The sequence below is a fragment of the Choloepus didactylus genome, chromosome 13, assembly GCF_015220235.1.
Source record: "Choloepus didactylus isolate mChoDid1 chromosome 13, mChoDid1.pri, whole genome shotgun sequence".
Lineage (NCBI taxonomy): Eukaryota > Metazoa > Chordata > Mammalia > Pilosa > Megalonychidae > Choloepus > Choloepus didactylus.
This window is the reverse complement of record NC_051319.1, coordinates 57,855,835-57,864,593: the sequence shown is the minus strand read 5'-3', so window position 1 is coordinate 57,864,593 and position 8,759 is coordinate 57,855,835.

Below are 8,759 nucleotides of genomic sequence, written 5' to 3'. Positions count from 1 at the left end.
GCATGGAGAGAAAAAAATTCTCTGAAATAGATATTTGTTTCTGTTTGGTTATACATAACATTAACTATTTCACCAGAAACTTCTGCTCAGGAAAATTTTTAGTAGGAATTAAAACACTACATTTTCAGAATTAATGTTGGCTGTTATGAGTGCCATTTATTATCCAGAGATATTGAGACATGGTTTGATGAGGGTTATTTGTTCAGTACTATTTAGTACAAAGGGGGTGGAAGATAAGGCATCTCATCGATGCATTAGTAGTCATTTCTGCCTCCAAAATTTGCAGGAGGCATTTTTAACAGACTTCATTTTCCTTGCAGGGATCTCCTCTGAAGAAAATGAAATATTCAGTTTGTTCTATCTCACATTTACTTAGCAAGAACTATTATCCATCCCAAGCACACACCTTTACAGAAAATCAGGCATGTATAAGGCAATAATGGCCTTTAAACTAAGCACAGTCTTTTGGTAAGCTGCTCTTGTTTTATTAAGTGTTTTCAGTTTTGCCTTGGGACCTTGTCGACTTGAGTAGATTCTTTCTCTGAGGAGCACAGATGGTCCTTTCGTATTTATTATTATATATTGTCAATTTTATCATGATGGAGAAATCAGTGGATTCTTTACTTTCCTTAGTAAACTTCCCTTCGGGTTTGGGGAGGAAATGAACGAGTTGCAGTACCACGCTCCATGATTCTGTGGACTGAAAACATGTTTTCCATCTTAAACAACAATTTCTAGAATTTTATGCAACCATTGTAAAAATGTTCTCTGGGCTGGAGTTTAAATTTTATCATAAACTTCTTTCCTTTTTTTCTGCACATTCTACCCCATCCCTTTTAAGAAGGGGAAAATGGGAAAGAATTCTGAGGAAACTGCTCTTTCCTATTGCTAAGAATGGCAAATGCAGAAAGACAGTATTATTAAAAGAGGCAGAATGTTGTATCAAGGTTAATTGTTTTTAAGTAATGTGTGAAAAACTGCTTGCCCTAGAGGAAGGTTTTTCTGTTACAGCAGCAACAAAATACTATGTATATTAAAAACTAGCCTTTTAAAATGCTATTACACCTAGTGAAAGGGCTCTGAGGCCCCAGGTACTAGAATGTTCTGAGGAGAAAGTTGAAATTAGAGCTTGTTCGCCCATCCCGCCCTTTCCTTTACACTCTCATTCAGAGCTTGCTGGAGATAGCAGTGGGTTTCTAGAAAAAAGCTAAGGCTCTGGGTCAAATGACGGGAGTTCAAAGTCTGGCTCTTGCCAGTTGAATAACCTCTGAATTTCAGACTCCGCCTTCAGAGAAGCAGATACCTGAAAGTGTTTTATAAAGACTTTTTTATCTATGTTACTTACTGGTTCCCTGAGCACTGGGTTATTGGAAATACAAAAACAATGTCCTAAAGTGAAGTGTTCACTTTATTCCCAGATATCTTTGCTTAATAATGAAAAGTCTCCCTTAAAATTGAATTTTGAGGATAAATTTGCATTAACTTGATTAAAAAAAAATAAAAAAGAAGAAAACTCATTCCCATTGTTGAATCACAAAGGGTTGTCCCTTATTTGGCCATATTGTACCCTGTGTACCCATTATTGCTCAGTCATCATGTCATAATGCAAGTGAACCAATATGCTACCCACCAGTGCATACCGAACCGCTATGCAATGGCTTATGCTGAGAGGCTTTTCTGATTGACATATGCTGGTGTCATCTAGTTATTAAATACTTTGATTATTATGGCTGAGTGTAAACATTAGTTTGCCTGTCACAACATAGCCATGGACTTCTTTATTATAGTAAAAAAAAATCTTTAAATGCTTACTTCATAAGAAAAAAAATAAATTCTACCACCTAACTACATTCAAACATGCCTAATCCTAAATAATTCTATTGCCAAAATATTATTGGCCAACCACATACATTGATCCATTCTTTGATCTATTATTTGATTCATTCATTCAATAAATATTTATTGAGTACCTAAATATTAGGTACTGGATAATGCGATAGCGACACAAAAATTAAGCATACTTTCTGTCTTTCAGAACTTATAGTTTTACAGATAATACAGACATTAAATAAGTAATCACAACAAAATTGGGTGTACATTATGATAGTGAAAAAAGTTTCCCTGGGGATGCAAATAAATAAGAAGTCTTCAATGAATCTTCTATTCAGTAGTAATGAATAATAAAATTCTCACCTATTTTGATGAATCTATGTTGAAAACTTGGGGACTTCTTAGAACCAGTAAAAATAACCCAATAGCTTCTCCTCTCTATCTATACCTAATCTCTCAGATAATTACCATGGAAAACATTCAAAACCCAGCTGAACTCTCATTTTAATGATGTTTTAGTCTCCCTTAAACATGCATTTACTCAACTACACAGAAAGGAGAGAGGTTGAATGGTGTGTCCTTCTATGGGAAAAAAAAAAATGCTTGATAAGTATCCAGAAATCTTTACTCTTAATCAATGCTTTCCTCATTTAGAGTATTCATTTTGCTTTTGCTCACTTGATTTTTTTGCAACAAGAGTTGTGTTGCAATGGCAAACTACAATGTATTGCAATTTTTTAAAAATATATTTTTATCCAAGCTATAAATTTCCCCTTACACCTATCTCATCTCTGTGTATATATTGTCTTTAAAAATTAGTTAGACCTTCAGAAATATTCAAATCTGTGACCACTCAAAAAAAATGTGCAGATGGGACACAGTTGTCAGACTCTCAAAGGAACAAAAATTGCAAATCAACAAAGATTTGATAGTCAAAGGTGTAGCTTACATTTACAAGATATAAGCCACACCTTACATGGCATCCCGGCTGATGGCAAGTAGAGCTTGTGGTTGTTCTCATTGCTTGCCTTTTCTTCTTTTCTCTTTCTGTTATCTTTTGAATGTTGCACAGGATAGTACAGTGATGTGAAGACAGGTAGAAGGAACTTCTGGTAACAGCAGCAGTACTACCGGAAGCAGTCCACATGTATCTGTAATTAGTTACAGAATAAGAACTTGGGAAAGGGGGCTGGGGGAGAACTTCCAAGAACAACCTGAGAGGAAATCTGGTTTCCTTATAGTCATTGCCCACTCTTGCTTTTGTTTACTCCATGTTCAAAATAAGTGATTCCAATTTTCAAAGCCAGAATTTAAATCTCAAATATTTTATTGGCTGGGAAAAGAGAATATAAAGGCAAAGGAAAATGTATCCCACTTTTGCTGTGATAAATATTTTCTTGGAAACAAATTATTTAAATTGTTGGTGCACTCCCAACTAGGTTTACACAGATTTTTGACTTGGAAGGGTCCAATTCTTGCCAATATAAAGATGATCTTTGAAATTCATTTCTTCCTTCTTTACAAAGTAAAATTTTCCTGATGATATCAAGAGAAATAAGGATCTCTTTATATGCATATTATAGAACAGTTTTTGACAAGTTGCCAGTAATTTTAACTCAACAAACATTTCCTGTCCACTGGGTGCTCAACACTGCCTTAGGTACTTAGACTATAAAGATAATATGGGCACCCTAAGGAGCTCTTGGTTTAGTAAAATAGATGAACAGATTAACAAACTATTAAATTAATGGAGAACATAAAAATGAAAATGTCTATTCTATGACGGGCAATTTTGAATACAATTTCTTGTTCATTTGGAGGATACATATGTAAATAACATTGATGATGATAATTTTGCAATGATAAATATTAAGTGTGCTTAGGGGCAGTGGTGGCTAGACATTAGCTTGCAGAACAGGGTGAGGCATTTGACTTGCATGGTGGGATTAGGCTAATTGAGGAGCTTAGCCTGGGGAGGTGGTGGACAAAGTTTCAGACTTCCCAGGGAAAGAAGAGATATTAAGTAAGGTGAAAGCATTGCTGAGAAAGATGAGTGAGGCAACTGGGAGTGATTTAGTTAGTATTGTTTCTGGAATAAGTGGCAATGATATACCTTAAACTGATTTAGTAAAAAATGTAATTTATTGACTGCCATACTGAAAAGTACAAGCAAGGATGTGCCTCTGGAGTTATCATGAAACTATTTCTTGCTTTCCTCTTGGCTTTGTACTCCCCTGTGTTGATATTTCACAGACAAGCTTTACGTCTATATTCTATCAGTTTAACAAAACAAGCAAAAAAGAGAGAATTTTCTTTCTATAAAGTTTCTGGCAATTGAAACTCTGATAAAGCAGAGCCTTGACTGTGCCACATTCTTGCATCCCCACACCAGAATCAATTTCTTTCTGTATCTCTTAGTAATTGTACTCAGTTGCTATAATGGCAATGATTAAAAGAAGTCAGGCATTTGTTTCTCCTTCATGTAAAAGATCAAGGGCATGTAGTTCAGGAGTAGTATGCCAACTGCATAGTCTAAGACAATGTAAGAATTGGAAAGGAAGAAACAAAGCTGTCATTATTTATATTTGATAAAATTATCTGAATTAAAACCTGGTATGTTCTACAGAGAAATCATTATAACTAATATGGCAAGGTTGCTGGATATAGGACCAATATACAGCAATCAATTGCATTCCTATACAACAGCTACAGAGAATGCAAGAACATTATTAAATAAAATACAGCAGCAAAAGTATACTAGACTAAACAATACAAGTGATTTTAAAGATATTAACAGAAAAATTACAAAATTTTATTAAAATAAGTTTAAACATTGGCAAGATACGTGTGTACATATGTGTGTGTGTGTGTGTGTGTGTGTGTGTGTGTACGTTTATGGATAAAAAGATTCAACAGCATAAAGATGTCCCTAAATTAATTTGAAATTAGATTCACTTTCAATCAAAATCCCCAATAGGGATTTTTCAGGAAACCTACAAAAAACAGTATATCGATAAACAAAGAGCTGAGAGCTTTTTCAAGGAATCTATACAAAAAATTTATGTTTAACAATCAAGAACCAAGAATAGGGAAGATACAAACTATTTGCCCTATTGATATCAGGCTATTATGAAACTAAAGTAATTAAGAAGCATAGTATTGGCATAGAGATAGACAAAGACCAATGAAACAGAGAAAAAAATCCATATAGGTAAGTATGTTACATCAATAAATGTATGTTGAAACTCATGGGAGGGGGAAGAGATTGAATATTCATAAATAATATTGGGAAAAAGTATTATTCATTTGGAAAAAATAAAGTTGGATCCTTTCGTTACACAATAAAAACAAAAACCAATTCCAAAGAAATAATAGGACTGAATATATGGGGGGAAATATTTAGAAACAAATGCCTTTATGTCTGACATAATACAGGAAAATATTTCCCCAAAAGATTCAAATTTCATGTGCATAGAGAAAATGATTGATAAATTTGATAATACATTAAATTTTAAGTCTTCTGTATATAAAAACATTGAAATAAAGTTAAAAGAGCAGTTGCTCATTGAAAGATTGTTTTCAAATTGAAATATGCCAAGGGATTAGGATCTACCATATAGAATGAACTTTTTAAAAATCTATAAGGAAAAGAGAAATAATTCAATAAAAAACACTGACAATAGATATGTAAGGCAATTCACAGAATTAGTTACCAAATAAGAACCAATAAATATTTGAAAAAAAATCACCCATTATCAAACAAATGCAAATGAAAACCAAAATAAAATAATATTTTATGCCCAATAGGTTGGGAAAAATATTAAAAGTCTGACAGTAGAAAGTGCATATGATTGAGTTGAAATTTTTACATATTCCTAGTAGAATGCAAATTGCTATAGCCAATTTGGAGAGTTATTTGCCAAAATAATGAAAAGTTGAAGATGATTTAACAATTTGTTCCTGTGTACATACTCTAGATAAATCCATAACAATGCGAAAGATGTGCATAGGAATATGCATAGCAGAAGTGAAGTAGAAGTAACATGAATCTCTATAAACAGGAGATTCATGATAAATATATTGTGGCATATTCACATATTTGAATACTATTCAGCAGGGTAAATTAACACATTCAAACTACATATATGCACATAGATATAAGTTAAACGTGTATTAAATGAAAAAGAAAATGCAGTAGGCAGTATGCATATCACACACATAATTTAATAAGTCAAAATGAACATGATATTTATTAAACATATACACATATGTGGTAAAATTACAAAGCTATCAAAGGCAATGACAAACAACAAATGAGGATAGGGTTTATCTCTAGGTAGAGGGAATGGAATGGAATTGGAAAAGGATATATAGGAAACTTTAACTATTTATAATATATTGTTGTGTTTTTTGTGCTTTTTTAAAACTTTATTTTGAAATATTTTTAAACTTACAAGAGAGATAGAAAAATAATAAAAACCTAATACAAGGAACTCCAACATACCCCTTTCCTACCAGATACTAGATTGAACAATTTTAACTTTTTGCCATATTTTAGCTATCAATCTATCAATCAATCTATCCATCCAGCTGTCCCCTAATATATATTAATTGATTTTCTAATACTTGAGTGTAGATTGTACGCATCACGCTCCTTGAACATTTAATGCTGCCATGTACATTTCGTAACAACAAGGATATTCCTTATGCAACTTCCTTAAGTATAGTCATCAAGTTTAAGAAATTTAGCATTGACATAAAGCTTAGTCTATATTCCATTTCTTATATGTTCCCAAAATATCCTTTTTGGCCCTTACTCCTCCCTTGTTATGTCCCATCCAAGATCATGCATTGCATTTAATTGTCATAATCTCTTTGTTTGTTTGTTTTAAATTGTAGGTACATATGCATAGCATAAACTTTCCTATCTCAAGTACTCTCAAGAATTCCAAACAATGATTCTAATCACATTCACAATATTGCAGTACCCTCACTATCTTCCATTACTAAAACTTTCCCATCTTCATGAACAGAAAACCTATACCCATTATGCATTAACTGCCCATTGCCCCTGCTCCCTGCCCCTGGCAACCTGTATTCTAATTTCTGTCTCTGTGAGCTTTCATATCTTCCAATATTTTCTCTGTATTACCATAGGGTATATATTTAGCATTCTATATCTATAACTCTCTTGTTTGCTTAGATACCAAGTTAACTTCAATGGCATACATAAACATGTTCCTACATCACTACATCCTCGCAACTTCATGTAGTTCTTGTCACAAATTGTATGTTTATGCATTAAGAGTCCAAAACCACTGATTTATCATTATGTTTTATGCATTTCCCTTTTAGATTCTGTAGGAAATAAAAAGTGGAGTTACAGAGAAACGACACACTACAATTGGCATTTATATTTATCCATTATCCTTACCCAAGTTCCTTATTATTTCATGTGGTTTCAATCTATTGTCTAGTGTCCTTTACTTTTAATCTGCAGAGCTCTTTTGACCATCTCCTTTAGGGCTGGACTAGTGGTAATGAAGTTCCTCAGCTTTTATTTATCTAGGTATGTCTTAATCTCTCCCTCATTTTTGATAAGCAGTTTTGTCAGATACAGAAATCCTGATTGGCATTTTTTTTTCTTGCTTTCAACACTTTAAATGTCACCCTACTTGTGCTGGTTTGAATCTATTGTGTTCCCCCCAAAAATCAAGTTCTTTAATGCAACCTTGGAGAGGCAGACTTAGTCTTTTGATTAGGATGGTGCCTTTTGATTGAGTGTTTCCATGGAGATGTGACTCATCCAACTGTGAGTGAGACCTTTGATTAAATTATTTCCATGGAGGTATGGGCCCCACCTATTCAGGATGGGTCTTGATTAGTTTACTGGAGTGCTTAGAACTCAAAAGCCAACACAGATGCTGACACTTGAAGATGTTTGGAGACACAGACAGAAAGAATGTTTGGAGATGCTAAGGTAAGAGATGAAGCCCCGAGTTTGCCTCAGAGAAGTTAAGAGAGGATCCCCAGATACTTAGAGAGAAACACCCCAGGAGAATGAAACAGAGAGCTGAGAGAAAGTAAGAGAGACAGAAGGCCAGAGACATTTTGGAAAAAGCCATTTTGAAATGCAACCTGGGAGCAAAGGACCAGCAGATGCCAGCCACATGTCTTCCCAGCTAACATCCCAGTTCTGGATGCCACTGGCCTTCCTTAAGTGAAGGTATCCTTTTGTTGATGCCTTAGTTTGGACACTTTTCTGGCCTTAGAACTGTGAAATTGTAACCTAATAAATCCCCTTTGTAAAAGCGAATCCATTGCTGGTATTTTGCATAACAGCAGCTTCAGCAAATTAGAACACCACTGATGCCTTGCCTTCATTCTCTGATGAGAAATCAGAACCTAATCTCATTGAGACTCCTTTATATGTGATGCAATTCTTCTGTCTTATGGCTTTCAAAATGCTTTCTTTATCTTTGGCATTTGACAGTTTGATTATAAAATGTCATAATGTGGGTCTGCTTGAGTTTATGCTGTTTGGAATTTGTTGAGCATCTTGGATAAATGTATTCATGTCTTTCATTAAAATTTAGGCGTTTTCAGCCATTATTTCTTTGAATATTTTCTGTGTTCCTTTCTCTCTTTCTTCTCTTTCTATTTTTCCCACAATGTGTAAATTGATGTTTTTGATGATGTCACACAGGTTCTTCCAGCTCTGTTTACTTTTCTTCATTCTTCTTTCTGCTCCTCACACTGGATGATTTCAATCATCTTATCTTCAAGTTCACTGATTCATTCACCTGTCAACTCCAATTTTCTGCTGAACCCCTCTGGGGAATTTTTAATTTCTGTTACTGAGTTCTTCAGCTCTGTTTGTTCCTATTCATAATTTCCATCTTACTATTGATATTTTCTTTGTATTCATC